Source organism: Triticum aestivum, chromosome 2B, assembly GCF_018294505.1.
Source record: "Triticum aestivum cultivar Chinese Spring chromosome 2B, IWGSC CS RefSeq v2.1, whole genome shotgun sequence".
In the NCBI taxonomy this organism is placed as follows: Eukaryota; Viridiplantae; Streptophyta; class Magnoliopsida; order Poales; family Poaceae; genus Triticum; species Triticum aestivum.
The window spans coordinates 446,641,677-446,668,627 of record NC_057798.1 but is presented as its reverse complement, the minus strand read 5'-3'; positions in this window follow the sequence as shown (position 1 = coordinate 446,668,627).

Sequence of the window (26,951 nt, the reverse complement as noted above, 5' to 3'; positions counted from 1 at the left end):
ACCTTGAGAGTTGGTGCAAACTTCGCCGGTGCATCCAAACCCCGTGATACGATACGCTCTATCACACATAAACCTCCTTATATCTTCCTCAAAACAGCCACCATACCTACCAATTATGGCATTTCCATAGCCATTCCGAGATATATTGCCATTAAACTTTCCACCGTTCCGTTTATCATCATCATGACATACATTACTTTTGTTGTATTGCCATTGCATGATCATGTAGTTGACATCGTATTTGTGGCAAATCCACCATGCATTATTTTTCATACATGTCACTCTTGATTCATTGCACCATCCCGGTACACCTCCGGAGGCATTCATATAGAGTCATATCTTGTTCTAGTTTCGAGTTGTAATTCATATGTTGTAATCAATAGAAGTGTGATGATCATCATTATTAGAGCATTGCCCAAAGAAAAAAAGGAGAAAGGCCAAAAAAAAGAAAGGCCCAAAAAAGAAAAGAAAAAAAGAAAAAAAGAAAATAAATAAAAAGGGCAATGTTAGTATCTCTTTTTCCACACTTGTGCTTCAAAGTAGCACCATGTTTTTCATGTAGTGAGTCTCATAAGTTGTCTTTTTCATACTAGTGGGAATTTTTCATTATAGAACTTGGCTTGTATATTCCTACGATGGGCTTCCTCAAATGCCCTATGTCTTCGTGAGCAAGCAAGTTGGATGCACACCCACTAGTTTTCTTTTGTTGAGTATTCATTTATAGCTCTAGTGCATCCGTTGCATGGCAATCCCTACTCCTCATGTTGACATCAATTGATGGGCATCTCCATAGCCCGTTGATTATCCTCGTCAATGTGAGACTTTCTCCTTTTTTGTCTTCTCCACACAATCCCCATCATCATATTCTATTCCACCCATAGTGCTATATCCATGGCTCACACTCATGTATTGCATGAAGGTTGAAAAAGTTTGAGATTATTTAAGTATGAAACAATTGCTTGGCTTGTCATCGGGGGTATAGAAGTTGGGAGCATCTTTGTGTGACGAAAACGAAGCATAGCCGAACTATATGATTTTGTAGGGATGAACTTTCTTTTGCCATGTTATTTTGAGAAGACATGATTGCTTTGATTAGTATGCTTGAAGTGTTACTATTTCTTTTATCAATATGAACTTTTATTTTGAATCATTTGGATCTAAACATTCATGCCACAATAAAGAAAATTACATTAAGAATTATGCTAGGTAGCATTCCACATCAAAAATTCTCTTTTTATCATTTACCTACTCGAGGATGAGCAGGAATTAAGCTTGGGGATGCTGGATACGTCTCCAACGTATCTATAATTTTTTATTGTTCCATGCTATTATATTACCCCTTTTGGATGTTTCTGGGCTTTATTTTACACATTTATATCATTTTTGGGAATAACCTACTAACCGGAGGCCCAACCCGTATTGTTGTTTTTTGCCAATTTCAGTATTTCGAAGAAAAGGAATATCGAACGGAGTTCAAACAGAATGAAACCTTCGGAGGCGTGATTTTTGGAACGAATGTGATCCAGAGGACTTGGAGTGTAAGTCAAGAAGAAGCCTAAGCTTCCACGAGTTAGGAGGGCGCCCCCGCTGTAGGGCGCGCCCCCCTGTCTCGTGGGCCCCTCGGGCGTCCACCGACGTACTTCTTCCTCCTATATAAGCCTACGTACCCCAAAAACATCCAGGGAGCACCCGAAACACAATTTCCACCGCCGTAACCTTCTGTATCCGCGAGATCTCATCTTGGAGCCTTCACCGGCACTCTGCCGGAGGGGGAATCGACCACGGAGGGCTTCTACATCGACACCATAGCCCTTCTGATGAGTTGTGAGTAGTTTACCACAGACCTACGGGTCCATAGTTATTAGCTAGATGGCTTCTTCTCTCTTTTTCGATCTCAATACAATGTTCTCCCCCTCTCTTGTGGAGATCTATTCGATGTTATCTCTTTTTGCGGTGTGTTTGTCGAGATCCGGTGAATTGTGGGTTTATGATCAAGTTTATCTATGGATAATATTTGAATCTTCTCTGAATTCTTTTATGTGTGATTGAGTTATCTTTGCAAGTCTCTTTGAATTATCAGTTTGGTTTGGCCTACTAGATTGATCTTTCTTGCCATGGGGGAAGTGCTTAGCTTTGGGTTCAATCTTGCGGTGTCCTTACCCAGTGACAGAAAGGGTTGCAAGGCACGTATTGGATTGTTGCCATCAAGGATAAAAAGATGGGGTTTATATCATACTGCATGAGTTTATCCCTCTACATCATGTCATCTTGCTTAAGGCGTTACTCTGTTCTTATGAACTTAATACTCTAGATGCAGGCAGGAGTCGGTCGATGTGTGGAGTAATAGTAGTAGATGCAGGCATGAGTCGGTCTACTTGTTGTGGATGTGATGCCTATATACATGATCATGCCTGGATAATCTCATAATTATTCGCTTTTCTATCAATTGCTCGACAGTAATTTTTTCACCCACCGTAATACGTATGCTATCTCGAGAGAAGCCTCTAGTGAAACCTATGGCCCCTGGGTCTTTCTCTTATCATATTTGCTTCCAATCTACTTTAATTTGCATCTTTACTTTTTCCATCTATATTATAAAATACCAAAAATATATTTATCTTATCATACTATCTCTATCAGATCTCACTTTCGCAAGTGGCCGTGAAGGGATTGACAACCCCTTTATTGTGTTGGTTGCGAGTTCTTGGTTTGTTTGTGTAGGTGCGTGGGAATTTTGAGGAGCCTCCTACTGGATTGATACCTTGGTTCTCAAAAACTGAGGGAAATACTTACGCTACTCTGCTGCATCACCCTTTCCTCTTCAAGGAAAACCAATGCAAGCTCAAGATGTAGCAAGATATCACAATGCTAACCCTAGATAGGAGGTGGAAGAGACCTATTTATAGTCGTAGTACAAATGGGGGTCAAAGTGAAGGGGTACAAGGGCATCATCCCGAGGCTGCAGTCACTCACACGTCAGACATCATCATCCCGAGGCTGCAGTCACTCACACGTCGGACGTCCGGAGGATGTCTGACGTCCGGAGGCTCGGGAAGGTCCGGTCGTCCGGAAGACCTCGGACATCCGTAGATTCATCTCTATTGGGGACGAGTCGGACATTCGGAGGGATTCGGTCATCCAGGGCTTCGGGACGGTACGGACGTCCATTGATCGTCGGACTTCCGTAGATTCAGCTCAGTCGCTGGTCGCCCGGTCGTCCGGTCTTCCTCGGACATCTGTAGATTTGGCTCGGGTGGTGAAGTACCGGACGTATGGAGGGGCTCGATCGTCTAGGTCCTGGGAGTCGCCTGTAGCTCTGGCTGGCGTCTTCTCCTTTGGCTGTAGCGACCTCCAGGGTCGGACGTCCGGGGTCGGCCGGTCGTCCGGGGCCTGTAGCTTCCAAAACGGCTCTTCTTCTTGTCCATCACGCTTGGTGTCCTTGCCGCCTTGGCCCTTGCATGTAGCTGTTCCGTGGCTCTTCTCCAAGCACCTGAACACACAGAGAGTTTCCGTATGAGGTAGTAGCCATGTCTCGTGAGTAGGAAGAGGGAGTTTGCAGAGGAGCGAGTTCACCTTATCTTCAATAGCCTTAGCTCGAGGTCTTGTCATTGGTCAAAGTGGTGTTGAGGGAGATGTAGGTATGTCCATGAGGATGAGCGAGGGATGCTCCGCATCATCTCGCCCCCCCCTTGGGAAAGATCCGACCGCAGATCAAAAGCTTCATCTCCATGGTATGGCGCGAAGTCCTTGACGTTGAAGATGTCGCTCACATTGTACTTGCCTCGTGGGTGGTCGATCTTGTAGGCGTTGTTGTTGTAGCGTGCTGGCACCTTGAAGGGTCCATCGGCTCGAGGGAGAAGTTTGGACTTGCGTTCATTGGGGAAGCGGTCCTTGCGAAGGTGTAGCCACACGAGATCGCCAATGTTGGAGATCATGGGTTGCTTGTTGATGTTGAGCTTGGTCGCTAGGCGTTGTACTTGGCGCTTGAAGGTGTGCCTTGTATCCTCATGCATCTTCTTGATGTAGCTTGCCCGTGCACCCGCATCCATGTTGGTGCGCTCTTGTAGAGGAAGAGGTAGAATGTCCAATGGTGACAACGAGTTGAAGCCGTAGATGACCTCGAAGGGGGACCCGCCGGTAGTCGAATGTCTTGCACGGTTGTAGGCGTACTAGGTGATCGGTAGACATGCTTCCCACTCCTTGATGTTATTCTTGATCAACACGCAAAGTAGAGCGGAGAGTGTCCGGTTCGTCACCTCCATTTGGCCGTCGGTTTGAGGATGGTATGCAGATGAGAACAAGAGCTTGATTCCGAGCTTGGCGCATAGGGTCCTCCAAAAGTAACTCAAGAACTTGACGTCACAATCAGAGACGATTGTCTTTGGTACTCCATGGAGTCATAAGATGTCCCTACAAAATAGATTTGCAATGTGTGAAGCATCGTCTATCTTGTTGCAAAGAATGAAATGTGCCATCTTACAAAATCGGTCCACAACAACAAACACGGAATCCTTTCCATTTTGAGTTCTAGGCAAACCAAGTACAAAATCCATGCTAATGTCTTCCCAAGGTTGATAAGGAATAGGAAGAGGCATGTAAAGACCATGGGATTGAGCTTTAGACTTAGATTTGCAACATGTAGAGCATCGGGTGGTGAAACGTGAGACGTCTCGAAACATCTTGGGACAAAAGTAGTTCTTGAAGAGAGTGGCGAATGTCTTATCTCGTCCAAAATGTCCCATGAGTCCGCCTCTATGAGCCTCTTGCAAAAGTAGCAAATGAAGAGAAGACTCGGGAATGCATAGTTTGTTAGCTTTCACAAGATAAGCATCCTTGATATAATATTGTTCCCAAGAAGTGTGCATCAAACACTTAGCATAAGGAATAGCAAAAGATGGATCATTAGCACACAAGTCTTTGACATGCTCACAACCAATAACATTCAACTCAAGTTTAGTGACAAGCGTGCATATGCGTGAAAGTGCATCCGCAACTACATTTTCCATACCCTTAATGTACTTGATCACATATGGGAAAGATTCAATAAATTCACTCGATTTGGCATGACGCTTGTTCAACTTAGTTTGACCTTTTAAGTATTTAAGTGTTTCATGATCGGTATGGATGACAAACTCATGAGGTCTAAGGTAATATTCCCAAACATGTAGCACACGCACTAAAGCATACAATTCTTTGTCGTAAATGGGATAGTTAAGTTGAGCACCGGAGAGTTTTTCACTAAAATAAGCAATTGCTCGTTTTTCTTGCATCAAAACTCCGCCAATTCCGGTACCACTTGCATCACAATGAACCTCAAAAGTTTTGTCGAAGTTGGGCAAAGCAAGAATTGGAGCATGAGTAAGCAAAGATTTGAGATCGTCAAAAGCGGTGGATTGCAAAGACCCTCAAACAAACGGAGCATTCTTCTTACTCAAAGCATGAAAAGGAGCGGCAATAGTGCTAAAGTCTTTCACAAAGCGACGGTAAAATCCTGCAAGACCAAGAAAGCTACGCACTTGTTGCAAATTGGTGGGTTGGGGCCAAGTTTTAATTGCCTCGATCTTGGATTCATCAACATGGACACCCTTGGAAGAGACAACAAAACCCAAGAAGAAAAGTTTGTCAACACCAAACGTACACTTTTTCATGTTGGCATAAAGACGTTCCTTGTGGAGGGTTTGCAAAACAACCCTAACATGATTAATATGTTCTTTACTGGATTTGCTAAACACAAGAATATCATCGAAGTAAACCACAACAAAGACTCCAATATAAGGTCGAAGCACAAAATGCATAAGGCACATGAAAGTACCGGGAGCTTCCGACAAACCCATAGGCATGACCAACCACTCGTACAAGCCAAATTTGGTTTTGAAAGCGGTTTTCCATTCATCACCCTCTTGTATGCGGATTTGATAATAACCACTTTTAAGATCTATTTTTGTGAAAATGGTGGAACCACTAAGTTCATCAAGCATATCATCTAGGCGAGGAATGGGATGCCTATAGCGAACGGTAATAGCTTTGATGGGTCTACAATCGGAACACATGCGGAAACTTCCATCTTGCTTAGGCACAAGTATAACGGGAACGACACAAGGGCTTAAGCTTTCACGTACATGACCGTTGTCGATTAGTTGTTGTACTTGCCATCGGATCTCCTTAGTTTCTTCGGGGTTGACGCGGTATGGAGCTTTGTTTGGAAGGGGAGCTCCGGGGATGAGGTCAATTCGATGCTCAATGCCTCGTAGAGGAGGTAGACCCGGAGGTAGCTCATCGGGGAAAACATCTTGGAATTCCTGCAAAAGAGATTGAAACACTAAAGGTAGCTCGTGAGAGGTGTTAGTATTTGGTTCCCCATCCTTGCACACAAGGACAAAGTGCCTAACACTCGATGGGTTCTCACTCACTTCTCTCATCTCACTTTTTGTGGCAAATAGGACTAGGTTTTTATCTCTAGGTGAAGAGGCGCTCAAGTTTGGCTTGTGGCTCTCACTCACTTTTGGGTGGATCACTTTCTCACTCTTCTCTCCAGGATGGGTGGCTTGCTTGTCAGCTATCACTTGACTAGTGGACATAGGTCGTAGCACATATTCCTTCCCTTTCATCTTGAAGCTATAGTTATTCGTGCGCCCGTTGTGGAGGATACCCTGGTCGAATTGCCATGGTCGACCAAGAAGGAGGTGGTAAACGGTCATTGGGACAACATCACACTCCAAAGTGTCCTCATATGCACCAATTTTGATGGAGACTTGGATATTATGCTCAACTCGTATATTGCCGGAGTCACTTAGCCATTGAACCTTGTAGGGGTGCGGGTGCTTCCTCTTGACCAATTGAAGCTTGGAGCATAGTTCTTCACTTGCAAAGTTGGGGCAACTACCTCCATCGATGATGACCTTGGCGGACCTTCCATTGATGTTGGCCTTTGTGTGGAAGATATGGTATCTTTGGTCTTCTTCTTGTTGATGTTGAAGAGTCAAGACCTTGGAGACAACGAGAGCGGGGCTTGAATCCTCATCACAAAAGACTTGATCATCTTCATCCTCGTTCACGCGCCGGTGCATGGCCATTTGCTCAAGGGCTTCCATCTCCTCATCACTCATGGAGTCGTAGGTGCCATCGTCATTGAGGATCATGGTGCGCTTGTTTGTGCATTCATAGGACTTGTGGCCTCAGCCGCCGCAAGTGAAACACTTGAAGGAGCTTGTCTTGATGGTCTCATCGGTCGGAGTAGATGATGAAGCCTGCGGCTTGAAGTTGCTTGTAGTAGGAGGAGGACGACTTAAGATTGTCGAAGTTTTCTTGTAACTTGACTTGTTGTCGTTGCTTGTAGAAGGCTTGGTTGATGTAGATGTTGGAGGAGTTGTTGAAGAGTGGTTGTTGGAGAAGTCATAGGTCTTGGATGAGTACTCGGCATACTTGAAGTCATCTTGCACTTGATGTTCCGCCTTTGTAGCTTGATGCATGAGCTCAATGAGGTTGGAGTAGGGTTGGAAGTCAGCAATCTTCTTGATGGGATGATTGAGTCCATTCAAGAAACGTGCCATTGTATGCTCATCATCTTCCGTGACATTGGCTCGACTCATGGCTATCTCCATTTCCTTGTAGTATTCTTCAACACTCTTTGTTCCTTGCTTGAGGAGTTGTAGCTTCTTGAAGAGATCACGGTTGTAGTAGGTTGGCACAAAACGTGCTCGCATGACTTCCTTCATTTGAGCCCAAGTGGTGATTGGAGGTTCACCTCTCGCTTGTCGGCGCTCAAGGACTTGTTCCCACCATATGAGCACATAGTCTTGGAACTCAAGTGATGCCATAGCGATCTTCTTCTCTTCCTCATAGTTGTGCAAACGAAAGATTTTGTCGACCCTCAATGCCCATGAGAGGTATTCTTCCGGATCATTGCTTCCATTGAACTTGGGCATTGTGAATTTGAGCTTGCCATAGCGTTGCTCTTCATTGTGTTGTTGGCGATGGTTATGATGACGCCCTTGAGGTGGAGGGTAATCATCCTCATGTTGCTCTTGGTGTGGAGGAAGACCATGATCAACTTGCTCTTGTTGAACTTGAGGTCGAAGTGGAGCTTAATGAGCTTGGGGAACTTGACGTTGCGCACGCGGTTGATAGTTCCTCTCTTGGATCTCTTCTCGAAGGGCTTCCTCTTGATTGCGCCGTTCACGATTGTGGTTGGCGATGGCTCGACTTGATTCTTGAAGGGCACGTTGCGCCTCAAGAGCTTGCACTTCTCGTTGTTGTTGTTGCAGACGTTGAGCCTCGGCATCTTGTTCCTCTTGGTGTAGACGCGCTCGTTCTTCTTCTTGGCGCCGTAGTCATTGTCATTCTTGAGCTTGAGCAAAAGCGACTTGGTTTGAGTGAGGACGAGGGACTTGCTCATCGACTTGCTCTTGTCAATGCTTGTCGTGTAGCGGGTTGCGAGATGCATGACAGTCTTGACGCGCGGCTCGTTGAAGAGTGTTCGATGACGGTGTACTTGAGCCGGAGAGCGAGTCATCGGAGTGTCGACTTGAGTGGCTCCGTCTTGAGTATGAAGAAATTGAAGGAGGCCGGTTCACCAACAAGGCGCGGATCTCGTCCATCCTTGCATCGTTCTCTTGCTTGTGCATGTCGAGCTTGTTTTCGAAGTAGTCCTTGGTTCGTTGCTCGGAGAGTCGCAAGTCGGTGGCAAGGTTGTCGATGCGTTCGTTCATAGCTTGTTGCTCTTGATGCAACGCTCGTTGTGCATCAAAGAGGTGGCTCTTGGTGACGTATGATGACATGTCGTCGTCTTGCTCGATGAAGAGTGGGTTGGTAGGAGTACTCGGCCTATCCATCATTCCAAGCAAAATGTGAGTGGTAGAAAGAGAAGAACTTATACCAATGTACCTTGACCGATGTTGACGATGAATCAAGTTCACGCAAATGCGGACAATGAAATAGCACTATTGGTACCAATCCTTGTCGGTTCTCACACCTACACAAGTAAAAGCTTATGGTGGAGCTTGGTTAGGATGGTGGCACATAATTTGATGCAATTGTAAGTGAGCTTCAATAATGTCGAAAAAGATTCACAAATTTGCAAATGCAACAAGTAGACCAAGCTAGTAGGGTCACACGGAAACACACACGCAAATAGATACATGGGATTGTGCAAACCAAAAGTGAGCCAAAATGTGGAATCCACGAAAATGCTCTTGTTGCACAATACTCGAGAGATGCTAGCATGATTGCACAATTGGCGGATACGGAACTTGTGCACAACCTACTAGGCAAAAATGCAACGATCTCGATCCCAAGTATGCTATATGTATGGTATTTCGGTGCTATGATCCAAGATGATCCGATATGACAATCTTAATGTAGTATGATACTATGGTTATTGGTTATAAGCTATTTGCTTATCTTTCCTCTTTGCTTAAAAGCTTGAGTGGCTCTTTCACTCTTGAGCTCTTTTCTCATGCAAAACTTCACGATCCAAGATAGCAATTGTATATGCGATGACAACTTTCTGACACACCAGTTCATCCCAAGATATGCACCACTATGGTATGGTATGTATGCTATGGAGTATGATCATTAATGTGCACAAGTCACGTTGCCGGCAATACTCAATGGCTAGTCTCAATGGGTAAGCTACGCAAAAGTGAGGCAATGTGGGTATCAATGCAATTGCAAGGTATGACAAAGATGTCGTCAAGGTTACCGTCCTTGGCGGTGATGAGACCCTTGCAAAGATGAGCCGTGGTGATGATGATGTCGAACCGTACCTATATAGCCGAAACACAATAGGACACGGGAGCCACAACTCAAAATCTCAAAGACCAAAACGTGTCAAAATCGTCACAGGAGGTATTGGGGATGATGGTGGTGTATGTGGGTTTGGAAGATGTGGTGGAAGGTGGGGCTCTGGTGGTGGACGAACTGAACAAAATTCAGTTTCGTCAGAGTTTCACGGACGTCCGGGGATCACGGTCGTCCGGTCATCGGACGTCCGACAGGGTCCGGTCGTCCGGTGCCTGGGGGGAAATCGGGCACAACATGAACTGCGCGATTTCGGGGTGGAAGAAGATGGTGATGTCGAAATCGACCGGATTAGTGGATGGAAAAGGGTGGGGAGGGTGGGGAAAGCTAGATCCACACGCAGAAACACAAATCCATGGACCAAATCCAACAAAATTTCAACTCACCAACAAATCACAAAAAAATTGGGGGCTATTTTTGGTGGGGAATGTTCGGATTTAGGACGAAATCAACAAAATCAAGCTAGAAAACAAAGGGTAGGGGCTCCAAAAACGTTATCAACGTGGCTCATGATACCAAGATGATGTAGGGCGGAACCCTATGGGGACAATCTTTCATGTTTGGAGTGGATCCTACGGAGAAACACGAAGAACGCGCGGAAGAACACAAGGGAAATCACGGGGAGAAACGAGAGAATCACTCAACCGACAAGTAATTGATCACGCAAGGGCTAGATCATCAAAAGAATAAGGTAGCACAAGATCCAAAGTCAACAAAGGTAAGATACAAGAGTAACCATTCTTCTCCGTTAGGAGGTCTTGATTGTCTTCTCTGGATGGAGGCCTTGAATCCGAATGTATCTTCTCCGAATAGGCACGGTCCCTCACGTGGAGTAGATCCGGTACGGATGAGCAATGCTCTATCTCAAAATGACCTATGACAATGCTAACCCTAGCTAGGAGGTGGAAGAGACCTATTTATAGTCGTAGTACAAATGGGGTCAAAGTGAAGGGGTACAAGGGCATCAGCCTGAGGCTGCGGTCACTCAGGTGTCGGACGTCCGGAGGATCGGGAAGGTCCGGTCGTCTGAAAGAGCTCGGACATCCGTAGATTCAGCTCTGTTGGGGACGAGTCGGACGTCCGGAGGGAGTCGGTCGTCCGTGGCTTCGGGACGGTCCGGATGTCCGTTGATCGTCGGACTTCCGTAGATTCGGCTCGGACGCTGGTCGCCCGGTCGACCGGTCTTCCTTGGACATCCGTAGATTTGGCTCGGGTGGTGAAGTACCGGACGTCCGGAGGGGCTCGGTCATCCGGGTCCTGGGAGTCGTCGAACGTCTGGACCGGGTCGGTCGTCCGACGCCTGTAGCTCTGGCTGGCGTCTCCTCCTTTGGCTGTAGCGACCTCCAGGGGTCGGACGTCCGGGCTCGGCCGGTCGTTCAGGGCCTGTAGCTTCCAAAACGAATCTTCTTCTTGTCCATCACGCTTGGTGTCCTCGCCGCCTTGGCGCTTGCATGTAGCTGTTCCGTGGCTCTTCTCCAAGCACCTGATCACACAAAGAGTTTCCGTATGAGGTAGTAGCCATGTCTCGTGAGTAGGAAGAGGGAGTTCGGAGAGGAGCGAGTTCACCTTATCTTCAATAGCCTTAGCTCAAGCTCTTGTCATTGGTCCAAGTGGTGTTGAGGGATATGTAGGTACGTCCATGGGGATGAGCGAGGGATGCTCCGCATCAGAACCCCAAGGTAATTTTCAAGGACAAGCAAGAGCCTAAGCTTGGGGATGCCCCGGAAGGAATCCCCTCTTTCGTCTTCGTCTATCGGTAACTTTACTCGAGGCTATATTTTTATTCATCACATGATATGTGTTTTGCTTGGAGCGTATTGTATGATACGAGTCTTTGCTTTTTAGTTTGCCACAATCATCCTTGCTGTACACACCTTTTGAGAGGGGCACGCATGAATCGTCATTTATTAGAATACTCTATGTGCTTCACTTATTGTTGGAAATATGCCCTAGAGGCAATAATAAATTAGTTACTATTATTATATTCCCTTGTTCATGATAATCGTTTATTATCCATGCTATAATTGTATTGATAGGAAACTCAGATACATGTGTGGGTACATACACAACACCATGTCCCTAGTAAGCCTCTAGTTGACTAGCTCGTTGATCAATAGATGGTTACGGTTTCCTGACCATGGACATTGGATGTCGTTGATAACGGGATCACATCATTAGGAGAATGATGTGATGGACAAGACCCAATCCTAAGCCTAGAACAAAGATCGTGTAGTTCGTATGCTAGAGCTTTTCTAATGTCAAGTATCATTTCCTTAGACCATGAGATTTTGCAACTCCCGGATACCGTAGGAATGCTTTGGGTGTACCAAACGTCACAACGTAACTGGGTGGCTATAAAGGTGCACTACGGGTATCTCTGAAAGTGTCTGTTGGGTTGGCACGAATCGAGACTAGGATTTGTCACTCCATGTAACGAAGAGGTATCTCTGGGCCCACTCGGTAGGACATAATCATAATGTGCACAATGTGTTACGGAACGAGTAAAGAGACTTGTCGGTAACGAGATTGAACAAGGTATCAGGATACCGACGATCGAATCTCGGGCAAGTACAATACCGCTAGACAAAGGGAATTGTATATGGGATTGATTGAGTCCTCGACATCGTGGTTCATCCGATGAGATCATCGTAGAACATGTGGGAGCCAACATGGGTATCCAGATCCTGCTATAGGTTATTGACTGGAGAACGTCTCGGTCATGTCTGCATGGTTCCCGAACCCGTAGGGTCTACACACTTAAGGTTCGATGACACTAGGGTTATAGGGAATAGATATACGTGGATACCGAATGTTGTTCGGAGTCCCGAATGATATCCCGGACATCACGAGGAGTTCCGGAATGGTCCAGATGGAAAGATTTATATATGGGAAGTCCTGTTTTGGTCACTGGAAAAGTTTCGGGTGTTATCGGTAATGTACCGGGACCACCACGAGTGTCTCGGGGGTCCACCAACTGGGGCCACCGGCCCCAGAGGGCTGCGTGGAACAAGTGTGGGAGGGGACCAGCCCCAGGTGGGCTGGTGCGCCCCCCCCCCCGCCACAAGGGTCCAAGGCGCCTAGGGTTTGGGGAGGGGGCGCCCCACCTTGCTTGGGGGGCAAGTTTCGCCCTCTCCCCCCCCCCTGGCCACCACCCTAGATGGGTTTTGGGCTGCCGCACCCCTAGGGGTGGTAACCCTAGAGGGGGCGCAGCCCCCTCCCTCTCCCGTATATATACTTGAGGTTTTGGGGCTGCCAGAGACAAGAGTTTCCACCTCTCCCTGGCGCAGCCCTACCTCTCTTTCTCCTTGTCTCTCGCGGTGCTTGGCGAAGCCCTGCTGGATTACCACGCTCCTCCATCACCACCATGCCATTGTGCTGCTGCTGGATGGATTCTTCCTCAACCCCTCCCTCTCTCCTTGCTGGATCAAGGCATGGGAGACGTCACCGGGCTGTACGTGTGTTGAACGCGGAGGTGCCGTCCGTTCGGCACTAGGATCTCCGGTGATTTGGATCATGACGAGTACGACTCCTTCAACCCCGTTCTCTTGAACGCTTCCGCTTAGAGATCTACAAGGGTATCTAGATCCTCTCTCCTTCCCCTCATTGCTAGATTACTCCATAGATTGATCTTGGTGTTGCGTAGAAATTTTTGAATTTCTGCTACGTTCCCCAACAGTGGCATCATGAGCTAGGTCTATTGCTTAGATTCTATGCACGAGTAGAACACAAAGTAGTTGTGGGAGTTGATTTTGTTCAATATGCTTACCGTTACTAGTCCAATCTTGTTTCGACGGTATTGTGGGATGAAGCGGCCTGGACCGACCTTACACGTACACTTACATGAGACAGGTTCCACCGACTGACATGCACTTGTTGCATAAGGTGGCTAGAGGGTGCCAGTCTCTCCCACTTTAGTCGGATCGGATTCGATGAAAAGGGTCCTTATGAAGGGTAAATAGCAATTGGCATATCACGTTGTGGTTTTTGCGTAGGTAAGAAACGTTCTTGCTAGAAACCCATAGCAGCCACGTAAAACATGCAAACAATAATTAGAGGATGTCTAACTTGTTTTTGCAGGGTATGCTATGTGATGTGATATGGCCAAAAGAATGTGATGAATGATATGTGATGTATGAGATTGATCATGTTCTTGTAATAGGAATCACGACTTGCATGTCGATGAGTATGACAACCGGAAGGAGCCATAGGAGTTGTCTTAATTTATTGTATGACCTGCGTGTCATTGAACAACGCCATGTAATTACTTTACTTTATTGCTAAACCGTTAGCCATAGTAGTAGAAGTAATAGCTGGCGAGACAACTTCATGGAAACACGATGATGGAGATCATGATGATGGAGATCATGGTGTCATGCCGGTGACGATGATGATCATGGAGCCCCGAAGATGGAGATCAAAAGGAGCAAAATGATATTGGCCATATCATGTCACTTTTTGATTGCATGTGATGTTTATCATATTTATGCATCTTATTTGCTTAGAACGATGATAGTAAATAAGATGATCCCTCATTAAAATTTTAAGAAAGTGTTCCCCCTAACGGTGCACCGTTGCGAAAGTTCGTTGCTTCGAAGCACCACGTGATGATCGGGTGTGATAGATTCTAACGTTCACATACAACGGGTGTAAACCAGATTTACACACGCGAAACACTTAGGTTGACTTGACGAGCCTAGCATGTACAGACATGGCCTCGGAACACAAGAGACCGAAAGGTCGAGCATGAGTCGTATGGTAGATACGATCAACATGAAGATGTTCACCGATGATGACTAGTCCGTCTCACGTGATGATTGGACACGGCCTAGTTGACTCGGATCATGTAATCACTTAGATGACTAGAGAGATGTCTATCTGAGTGGGAGTTCATAAGATGAACTTAATTATCCTGAACATAGTCAAAAGATCTTTGCAAATTATGTCGTAGCACGCGTTTTAGTTCTACTTTTTTAGATACGTTCTAGAGAAAAGATAGTTGAAAGTTAATAGTAGCAATTATGCGGACTGGGTCCATAAACTGAGGATTGTCCTCATTGCTGCGTAGAAGGCTTATGTCCTTAATGCACCGCTCGGTGTGCTGAACCTCGAACGTTGTTTGTGGATGTTGCGAACATCTGACATACACGTTTCGATGACTACGTGATAGTTCAGTGGGTAATGTTAAATGGTTTACACATGCGGCACCGAAGACATTTTGAAATGTCTCGGAACATATGAGATGTTTTGAGGGCTGAAATTGGGATTTCAGGCTCGTGCCCATGTCAGAGGTATAAGACCTCCGACGAGCTTCTTGGCCTACAAACTAAGGGAGAAAAGCTCAATCGTTGAGCTTGTACTCAGATTGTCTGGGTACAATAATCACTTGAATCGAGTGGGAGTTAATCTTCCAGATGAGATAGTGATGTTTCTCCAAAGTCATTGCCACGAAGCTACTAGAGCTTCGTGATGAACTATAACATATCAGGGATAGATATGATGATCCTTGAAGTATTTGCGATGTTTGACACCGTGAAAGTAGAAGTCAAGTAGGAGCATCAATTTTTGATGGTCAGTAAAACCACTAGTTTCAAGAAGGGCAAGGGCAAGACGGGATGCTTCATGAAACGGCAAAACAGTTGCTGCTCTAGTGAAGACCCAAGGTTGAACCCAAACCCGAGACTAAGTGCTTCTGTAATGAGAGGAACGGACACTAAAGCATAACCACCCTAGATACTTGGTAGATAAGAAGGTAGGCAAGGTCGACAGAAGTATATTGGATATACATTATGTTAATGTGTACTTTACTAGTACTCCTAGTGGCACCAGGGTATTAGATACCGGTTCGGTTGCTAAGTGTTAGTAACTCGAAATAAAAGCTACGGAATAAACGGAGACTAGCTAAAGGTGAGCTGACGATATGTGTTGGAAGTGTTTCCAAGGTTGATGTGATCAAGCATCGCACGCTCCCTCTACCATCGAGATTGGTGTTAAACCTAAATAATTGTTATTTGGTGTTTGCGTTGAGCATAGACATGATTGGATTATGTCTATCGCAATACGGTTATTCATTTAAGGAGAATAATGGTTACTCTGTTTATTTGAATAATACCTTTAATGGTCTTGCACCTAAAATGAATGGTTTATTGAATCTCGATCGTAATGATACACATGTTCATGCCAAAAGATATAAGATAGTAATGATAGTACCACCTACTTGTGGCACTGCCATGTAAGTCATATTGGTATAAAACGCATGAAGAAGCTCCATACTGATGGATCTTTGGACTCACTCGTTTTTGAAAAGTTTGAGACATGTGAACCATGTCTATTGGTATGTACGCATGAAGAAACTCCATGCAGATGGATCGTTTGGACTCACTTGATTTTGAATCACTTGAGACATGCAAATCATACCACATGGGCAAGATGACTGAAAGCCTCGTTTTCAGTAAAATGGAACAAGAAAGCAACTTGTTGGAAGTAATACATTTTGATGTGTGCAGTCCAATGAGTGCTGAGGCACGTACTGGATATCGTTATGTTCTTACTTCACGAATGATTTGAGTAGATACTGAGTATATTTACTTGATGAAACACAAGTCTGAATTATTGAATGGTTCAAGTAATTTTAGAGTGAAGTTGAAGGTCATCGTGACAAGAGGATAAAATGTCTATGATATGATCATAGAGATGAGTACCTGAGTTACGAGCTTTGGCACGCAATTAAGACATTGTGGAAATTGTTTCACAATTAATACCGCCTGGAACACCATAGTGTGATGGTGTGTCCGAACATCATAGTTGCACCCTATTGGATATATATGGTGCATACCATGATGTCTCTTATCGAATTACCACATCGTTCATGGGTTAGGCATTAGAGACAACCGCACTCACTTTAATAGGGCACCACGTAATTCCGTTGAGACGACACCGTTTGAACTATGGTTTGGAGAAACCTAAGTTGTCGTTTCTTGAAAGTTTGGGGCTGCGACGCTTATATGAAAAGTTTCATCGTGATAAGCTCGAACCCAAAGCGGATAAATACATCTTCATAGGATACCCAAAATGGTTGGGTATACCTCCTATCTCAGATCCGGAAGCAAAGGTAATTGTTTATAGAAACGGGTCTTTTCTCGAGGAAAGGTTTCTCTCGAAAGAATTGAGTGGGAGGATGGTGGAGACTTGATGAGGTTATTGAACCATCACTTCAACCAGTGTGTAGCAGGGCACAGGAAGTTGTTCATGTGGCACCTACGCCAATTGAAGTGGAAGCTGATGATAGTGATCACGATGCTTCGGATCAAGTCACTACCGAACCTCGTAGGTCGACAAGGACGCGTACTACTTTAGAGTGGTACGCAATCCTGTCTTAGAGGTCATATTGCTAGACAACAATGAACCTACGAGCTATGGAGAAGCGATGGTGGGCCCGGATTCCGACGAATGGCTTGAGGCCATAAAATCCAAGAAAGGATCCATGACTTTGGAAGAAATACTTGATGGTCGTAAGGCCGTTGGGTACAGATGGATTTTAAAAGGAAGACAGACAATGATGGTAAGTATCACCATTAAGAAAGCTCGACTTGTCGTTAAGATGTTTTCCGACAAGTTCAAGGAGTTGACTACGATGAGACTTTCTCACTCGTAGCGATGCTAAGAGTCTGTTGGGATTATATTAGCAATTACTGCATGATTTATGAAATCTTGCAGATAGGATGTCAAATCATTGTTTCCTCGACAATATCCTTGAGGAAAGGTTGTATGTGATACAACCAGAAGGTTTTGTCAATCCTGAAGAACGCTAACAAATATGCAAAGCTCCAGCAATCCTTCTAAGGACTGGAGTAAGCATCTCGGAGTTGGAATGTACACTTTGATGAGATGATCAAAGGTTTTGGGTTTATACAAAGTTTATGAGAAACTTGTATTTCCAAAGAAGTGAGTGGGAGCACTATAGAATTTCTAACGAGTATATGTTGTTGGCACATTGTTGATCAGAAATGATGTAGAATTTCTGGAAAGCATATAGGATTATTTGAAAGGTGTTTTTCAATATAAAACCTGGAATAAGCTGCTTGAACATTGAGCATCAAGATCTACGAGGATAGATCAAAAACGCTAAAAGGTACTTTCAAATGAGAACATACCTTGACATGATCTTGAAGGTGTTCAAGATGGATCAGTCAAAGAGGGAGTTCTTGCCTGAGTTGTAAGGTATGAAGTTAAGAGTTAAAGCTCGACCACGGCAGAAGAGAGAGAAAGGACGAAGTTCGTCCCCTATGCTTCAGACGTAGGCTCTATAGTATGCTATGCTGTGTACCGCACCGGAAGTGTGCCTTGCCATGAGTCAGTCAAGGGGTACAAGAATGATCCAGGAATGGATCATTGGACAGCGGTCAAAATTGTCCTTGGAGTAAATAAAGGACATGTTTCTCGATTGTGGAGGTGATAAAGAGTTCGGCGTACAGGGTTACGTCGATGCAAGCTTTAACACCTATCTGAATGACTCTGAGTAACAAACCGGATACGTATAGTGGAGCAACCATTTGGAATAGCTCCAAGTGGAGCGTGGAAGCAGCATTTACAATATGACATAGAGAATTGCAAAATACATACGGATCTGAATGTTGCAGATCCGTTGACTAAAACCTCTCTCACAAGCAAAACATGATCAAACCCCAGAACTCATTGAGTCTTAATCACATGGTGATGTGAACTAGTTTAGTGACACTAGTAAACTCTTTGGATGTTGGTCACATGGCGATGTGACCTGTCAATGTTAATCACATGGTGATGTGAACTAGATTATTGACTCTAGTGCAAGTGGGAGACTGTTGGAAATATGCCCTAGAGGCAATAATAAATTAGTTATTATTATTATATTTCCTTGTTCATGATAATCGTTTATTATCCATGCTATAGTTGTATTGATAGGAAACTCAGATACATGTGTGGGTACATAGACAACACCATGTCCCTAGTAAGCCTCTAGTTGACTAGCTCAATGATCAATAGATGGTTACGGTTTCCTGACCATGGACATTGGATGTCGTTGATAACAGTATCACATCATTAGGAGAATGATGTGATGGACAAGACCCAATCCTAAGCCTAGCACAAAGATCGTGTAGTTCGTATGCTAGAGCTTTTCTAATGTCAAGTATCATTTCCTTAGACCATGAGATTGTGCAACTCCCGGATACCGTAGGAATGCTTTGGGTGTACCAAACGTCACAACATAACTGGGTGGCTATAAAGGTGCACTACGGGTATCTCTGAAAGTGTCTGTTGGGTTGGCACGAATCGAGACTGGGATTTGTCACTCCGTGTAACGGAGAGGTATCTCTGGCCCACTCGGTAGGACATCATCATAATGTGCACAATGTGACCAAGGGGTTGATCACGGGATGATGTGTTACGGAACGAGTAAAGAGACTTGTCGGTAACGAGATTGAACAAGGTATTGGGATATCGACGATCGAATCTCGGGCAAGTACAATACCGCTAGACAAAGGGAATCGTATATGGGATTGATTGAGTCCTCGTCATCGTGGTTCATCCGATGAGATCATCATGGAACATGTGGGAGCCAACATGGGTATCCAGAGCCCGCTATTGGTTATTGACCGGAGAACGTCTCGGTCATGTCTGCATGGTTCCCGAACCCGTAGGGTCTACACACTTAAGGTTCAATGACGCTAGGGTTATAGGGAATAGATATACGTAGTTACCGAATGTTGTTCGGAGTCCTGCATGAGATCCCGGACATCACGAGGAGTTCCGGAATGGTCCGGATGGAAAGATTTATATATGGGAAGTCCTGTTTTGGTCACCGGAAAAGTTTCGGGTGTTATCGGTAATGTAACGGGACCAGCAGGAGGGTCCCGGGGGTCCACCAACTGGGGCCACCGGCCCCAGAGGGCTGCGTGGGCCAAGTGTGGGAGGGGACCAGCCCGAGGTGGGCTGGTGTGCCCCCCCCCCCCACAAGGGCCCAAGGCGCCTAGGGTTTGGGGAGGGGGCGCCCCACCTTGCTTGGGGGGCAAGTTTCCCCCTCTCCCCCCCTTGGCCGCCACCCTAGATGGGTTTTGGGCTGCCGCACCCCCTAGGAGTGGGAACCCTAGAGGGGGCGCAGCCCCCTCCCTCTCCCCTATATATACTTGAGGTTTTGGGGCTGCCAGAGACAAGAGTTTCCACCTCTCCCTGGCGCAACCCTACCTCTCTTTCTCCTTGTCTCTCGCGGTGCTTGGCGAACCACTGCTGGATTACCACGCTCCTCCATCACCACCACGCCGTTGTGCTGCTGCTAGATGGAGTCTTCCTCAACCTCTCCCTCTCTCCTTGTTGGATCAAGGCATGGGAGACATCACCGGGTTGTACGTGTGTTGAACACGGAGGTGCCGTCCGTTCGGCACTAGGATCTCCGGTGATTTGGATCATGACGAGTACGACTCCTTCAACCCCGTTCTCTTGAACGCTTCCGCTTAGCGATCTACAAGGGTATGTAGATGCTCTATCCTTCCCCTCGTTGCTAGATTACTCCATAGATTGATCTTGGTGTTGCGTAGAAAATTTTGAATTTCTGCTACATTCCCCAACACTTACATCTTTTGAGCTTGGGAATATTGCTCTAGTGCTTCACTTATATCTTTTTAGAGCATGGCGGTGGTTTTATTTTATAGAAATTGTTGAACTCTCATGCTTCGCTTATATTATTTTGAGAGTCTTTTTAAACATCATGGTAATTTGCTTTGGTTATAAAGTTAGTCCTAATATGGTAGGAATCCAAGAGGGATATAATAAAAACGTTCATATAAAGTGCATTGGAAACAATGAAAGTTTGATTCCTTATGATTGTTTTGACATATAAAGTTGGTGATATTAGAGTCATGCTAGTGAGTAATTGTGAATTTGAGAAATACTTGTGTTAAGGTTTGTGATTCTCGTAGCATGCACGTATGGTGAATCGTTATGTAACAAAGTTGGAGCATGAGGTATTTATTGATTGTCTTCCTTGTGAGTTGCGGTCGGAGACGAGCGATGGTCTTTTCCTACCAATCTATCCCCCTAGGAGCATGCACATAGTACTTTGTTTGGTGACTACTAGATTTTTGCAATAAGTATGTGAGTTCTTTATGACTAATGTTGAGTCCATGGATTATACGCACTCTCACCCTTCCACTGTTGCTAGCCTCTCTTGTGCCACACAACTTTCACCGGTACCATACACCCACCATATACCTTCCTCAAAACAGCCACCATACCTACCTATTATGGCATTTCCATAGCCATTCCGGGATATATTGGCATCCAACTTTCCACCGTTCTGTTTATTATGACACGCTTCATCATTGTCATATTGCTTTGCATGATCATGTAGTTGACATCATATTTGTGGCAAATCCACCTTTCATAATTCTTTCATATATGTCACTCTTGAGTCATTGCACATCCCGGTACACCGCCGAAGGCATTTATATAGAGTCATATTTTTGTTCTAAGTATCGAGATGTAATTTTTGAGTTGTAAGTAAATAGAAGTGTGATGATCGTCATTATTAGAGCATTGTGCCATGTGAGGAAAAAAAAGAGAGGCCAAAGAAGCCAAACAAAAAGATGATAGAAAAAAAGAGAAGGGGAAATGTTACTATCCTTTTTCCACACTTGTGCTTCAAAGTAGCACCATGGTCTTCATGACAGAGAGTCTCCTATTTTGTCACTTTCATATACTAGTGGGAATTTTTCATTATAGAACTTGGCTTGTATATTCCAAAGATGGGCTTCCTCAAATGACCCTAGGTCTTCATGAGCAAGCAAGTTGGATGCACACCTAGTTAGTTTTTCTTTCTGAGCTTTCAAAAACTTATAGCTCTAGTGCATCTGTTGCATGGAAGACTATCTCCCTCTTTTTGTCTTCTCCACAACCACCATATTCTATTTCACCTATAGTGCTATGTCCATGGCTCACACTGATGTATCACTACAAAAAAATACACTTTCGTGATGATACGTGTTTGTCACAGTAGGTCACGTTTTCTGTCATGCATGTACATCCATAACGATTTTATGACAGAATCAAGATAGTCATACCTGTGATGTCATAGAAGTGTTCCATTACATTACCAAAATTATCATCATGGAAGTGTCCACTTCCATGACGATAAATCGCGTGTCATAGAAGTGCTTTCGTCAAGGGTGACCGACACGTGGCATCCACCATAATGGCTCATCGTTAAGCTATCAGGTCCGATTTTGGATCCGATAACCCGTTAACAGCCCCGACCAATGGGGATTTTCCACATGTAAAATCATCATTGGCTGGAGGATGCACTTGTCGGCTCACCATTGGGACATATGTCATCCACTTATTGGACCGTAGGCGCCTATGATACGTCGACATGTGGCACGACCCAATAGAGGCCCATTCTTGTGAAAAGTCTGGCCCGTTTGACTTGGTCAAAAGGTAGCGGGCCGGCCCACGGAAAGCTTGTTAACGGCCTATTCGCATATAGCCCATTTACAGCCCGCTAACCCAGGGTCCATTACGACCTATCCGAATTAGGCCCAGTAGCGTCATCTGGGCCGTCCAATATGATTCCAGCCCGTTTTAACTTCCGACCAATGTATGGCCCATGACATCTTTCGGCCCATATGAGGCCCTTTGTAACTCTTAGCCCATTAACGGACCATGGTGAAACTGGCCCGTAATGAATAGTGTATCACTTTATACCCATTAAAGGCCCATTATTCCATTGGGCCGTTTCCAGCCCATGTTATCTTTCGGCCTTCTTAGGGCCCATTTATTCTTGGGCTCATTTCCAGCATTCGTTTACTTACAACCTGTTACTATCAATTTGTACTTGTGAGCCAAATTCAGCCCGTGGTTACAGTCGGCCCATTTGTGGCCCATTAATACGTTGGGCCATTTTCATAGCGTCATCAAATACGGCTGATTAACAACGGCCCATTATGGTCGGCCCATGAACGGATGATTCCAACTCTAGCCCGTTTACAGCCATAATGTGGTATGTTATTGGCCCATGTTTGGCCAATCGATCATGCGACCCGTAGAAGGCCCATTGATGATACGGCCCGTAGAAGGCACATTGTGTCTACAACCCGTAGAATGCCCATTGTTTCTATGCCCCGTAGAAGGCCCATTGTTTCTACGGCCCTTAGAAGTCCCATTGCTTCTACGACACGTAGGAGGTCCATGGTAACTACAGTAAATATGTAGCCCATGGTTATTGTGGCCTAGTTTTAAAAAATAGGTTATTGCGGCCACTAGAAAACCGTGGAAAAAGAATTGCACTGACTACAAGAAAACAAATTAACAAGACAATAAGGAAATAAATAAGCAAGCAACTTATGCTAGGCTATCACGGATATTACACATATTACATCCACTGGGCATCAAAGTACGCCACCAGTGCAAATATAGGGAACAAAGCAGCATATCATATAAACGCCGCAGCAAAACTAGTCCAGAACTGGAACCACCTCACAAGAGCTCAAGAAACAATATCCTGGGTACCCATAATGTTGGCAAGATGCTTAGCAAGCTTATTAACTTTCTCTTGTTTGGCGCTTAAATCCTCTAGCACTTGTTGTTGCACCAGAAAGTATGCATCTGAATTCTGCTGGGACTTCCTCGGTCCTTCCACTTCCTGTCGCATAACATCTGATCGATGTCTTTCAACTTGAAGTTGGGACTCAAGAAGCCGAACTGTTTCAGGCAGCAAGTTCGAAGAGCTGGTGCCAGCAGTAGTAGCCAGTAACTCAAACACTACATCAAGACAGGACTTTGGGGTTGTCTCAGTGTCTTCAATATAGTTTTTATCTGCTTTCTTGGAGACCAACAGGGATGTCTCACTACCTTGAACCTTATATGCATTACTTCCTTTACCATTGCATAACGGGGTACTCTTCTCCAATATTGTATCCGCGTTCTAAAAGAGAAACAAGCAAACACATCACAGGTTTACAATGTAGTAAGGTGGACAAGATAACAACATGAAACAAACATATATCTATGTAGTATGGTCATTGTATGGTCTATATCATTCTAGTTTATGTTGTCAAATCAAGGTAGATACAGTTCGAATCATATCTATTTAAGACAAAGCAGCATAGATCGAATATAAGTGTGGGAAACTACACAACAATAATAACACTTGTAATGTGCATGGCATGAGAACATACCAATTTATTCAATTGAAACTAAAATCAACATAGAGCAAGTTACAACAGCAAACACGCTAAAGAAACAGGTTTAAAACATACCTGTTGCGCCATTGGAGTTTCAACTGCATCCTTCAAATTTGAAATTAGTTGGTATGAGTAAATACAGTGATGCAAGAGCAAACTAGTATGAACCATAGCTACGGAACCTGACCTGAGAACAATTCTTCTTCTGCTTTAAGCGTTGACTTGGGGTTCGTAGTGGTGGTCCTCGTGCTTTGGGCACTACAGTTGCCTTACTAACTGCTCGTGTTTGGGTGCTTTGCGATGGAGACGGTGTTGTGTCAACTCGAACTGGGTTACTATCTGCTGGGTTGGGGTTAGAAGGGGTGTAGTTGGTTCTTTGTCCAACTGGGTAGGGGTACAATCTGCGTGAGTCTGGGTTATCTGTGGTGGGGCTGGTTCTTGGGCAAGTACAACCATGGTTCTATCTACATCGACAGGTAGCACGATCTTTTCTGAAGACCGTGTTTTTACTCCCACAGATACTGCCATCACCCCCTCCAATTGAAATGGTTGATAAACAAGAAAAGTAATTGAATGTATAGACATTGTAAGATAGACAGGTTCAATGGATAGTAGGGAAGAAAACATGGCATGAAATAATTCACATTTATGTTGTCTAACCAAACAGAATAGCAAGACATAATTTCACATATATGATGGCTAATTAAACAGGATAGTATGACACAATTTCACATGTATGATGGCTAACTAAACAGGGTAGAATGACATACTTCAAAAGATGATGACTATGTAAACAGGATGACATGATATAACTATATGATGTGTTTATTAAAGTGGTTGGCATGCCATAAATCACAAACATGTTGCCGATGGAAACATGATGGCATGGTATAATTCACGGATAGAATGGCATAATTCAAAATATGATGACTATGTAAACAGGATGAGATGATATAACTATATTATGTCTTTAGAAAATGGTTGGCATGCCATAATTCAGATACATGTTGTCTATGTAAACATCAAGGCATGCTATAATTCAAATATATGATTTATATACTAAGCAAGTGAGCAGACGGCAATCACATATATGATATGATAAAAACTAAGGAGATGGCATTCAATATTGTGTATATGATGTAAAAACTAAGCATTGCAATACAACATATGCATGATATGAGTAATATAACCCTGCCAAGTTTGAGCATACACCTCAGGGGGATAATAGGACTGGTCATTTGCCTGTGAATCCTCCTTTGAAGAGCTATCTGTAACCAGCAAGATATCTGCTTCAACAGGTAGCATTGTCTTCTCTGAAGACCTTGTTTTCACTCCAAATTTCTCCATCACCAATTCAAATGGCTGATGCACAAGAAGAGCAATTGAATATACAAACATTGTCGATAAATGCAATGAGAAATACAAAAAAAGGATGACATGATATAATTCACATATATGACGCTTGGCTAAACAGCATGGCATTGCATAATTCACATATATAATGCCTTGCTAAAAGATAGCATTGCATAATTCACATATATAATGTCTTGCAACAAGATGGCATTGCATAATTCAGATATATGGTAATTAGACACTAAACAGGTGGCAATCACACAAAGCATGTCTAAACTAAGCAAATGACATAGCAATGCAAGATACCATACACACGATATGAGCAGCATAACCCTGCCAAGTTAGAGCATGCACCTCGGGGTGGGGGGGATAGGACTGGTCATCTGTCTTTGAATCCTCCTCTAAGGACCTATCCGTAACTAGCAAGATATGCGCTTCGTCAGATAGCATTGTCTGCTCTGATGACCTTGTTTCCACTCCAGATTTTTCCATGACCATTGAGGGAGTCCTGGATTAGGGGGTATCCGTACAACCGTACTATATACATCGTCCGGGCTATTGAAGCGTGAAGATACAAGACGCAAGACTCCGGCCCGTGTCCGGATGGGACTCTCCTTTGCGTGGAAGACAAGCTTAGCGACCCGGATATTATATTTCCTTCGTTGTAACTGACTCTATGTAATTCCTAGCCCTCTCCGGTGTCTATATAAACCGAAGAGGATGGTCCTTAGAAGGCTGATCACATTTACAATCATACCATCATAGGCTAGCTTCTAGGGTTTAGCCTCTACGATCTCGTGGTAGATCTACTCTTGTACTAGTCATTTCTTCAATATTAGTCAAGCAGGAAGTAGGGTTTTACCTCCATCGAGAGGGCCCGAACCTGGGTACACATTGTGTCCCTCGCTTCGTGTTACCATCAGCCTATGACGCACAGATCGGGACCCCCAACCCAAGATCCGCCGGTTTTGACACCGACATTGGTGCTTCCATTGAGAGTTCCTCTGTGTCGTCGCTTTGAGGCCTGATGGCGTCTTCAATCGCCAACAACACGGTCCAGGGCGAGACTTTTCTCCCCGGATAGATCTTTGTGTTTGGCGGCTTCGCACTACGGGCCAATTCGCTTGGTCATCTGGAGAAGATCAACAGCTATGCCCCTGGCCACCAGATCAGGTTCGGAAACTTGAACTACATGGCGGACATTCGCGGAGACTTGATCTTCGACGGATTCGGGCCTGTGCCAGGAGCGCCGGACAGTCACGACGAGCACGGCCTAGACCTGCTGTCGGACAATGCTTGGGACATCATCCCTGCAGTAGCCCCGGATCTAAATCCGGAACAGGTTGTGTTGCCCAAGGACGGATGGGTGAAACCCGCCTCGCAGGCCGCATACTCATCGGCGGTGGAGCCGAAAACAGGTCTCACCTCTGTGGAGGCCTGTAACCCCGGGCCCCCGGACTCGTATCCGATTGTTGTTTCCGGTCCGCATACCCTCGAGCCAGCCAAGCCAGGTTGGGCTCCGGTAATGGAGTTTACCGCTGCGGACATCTTTCAGCACTCGCCCTTTGGCAACATGCTGAACTCATTAAAGTC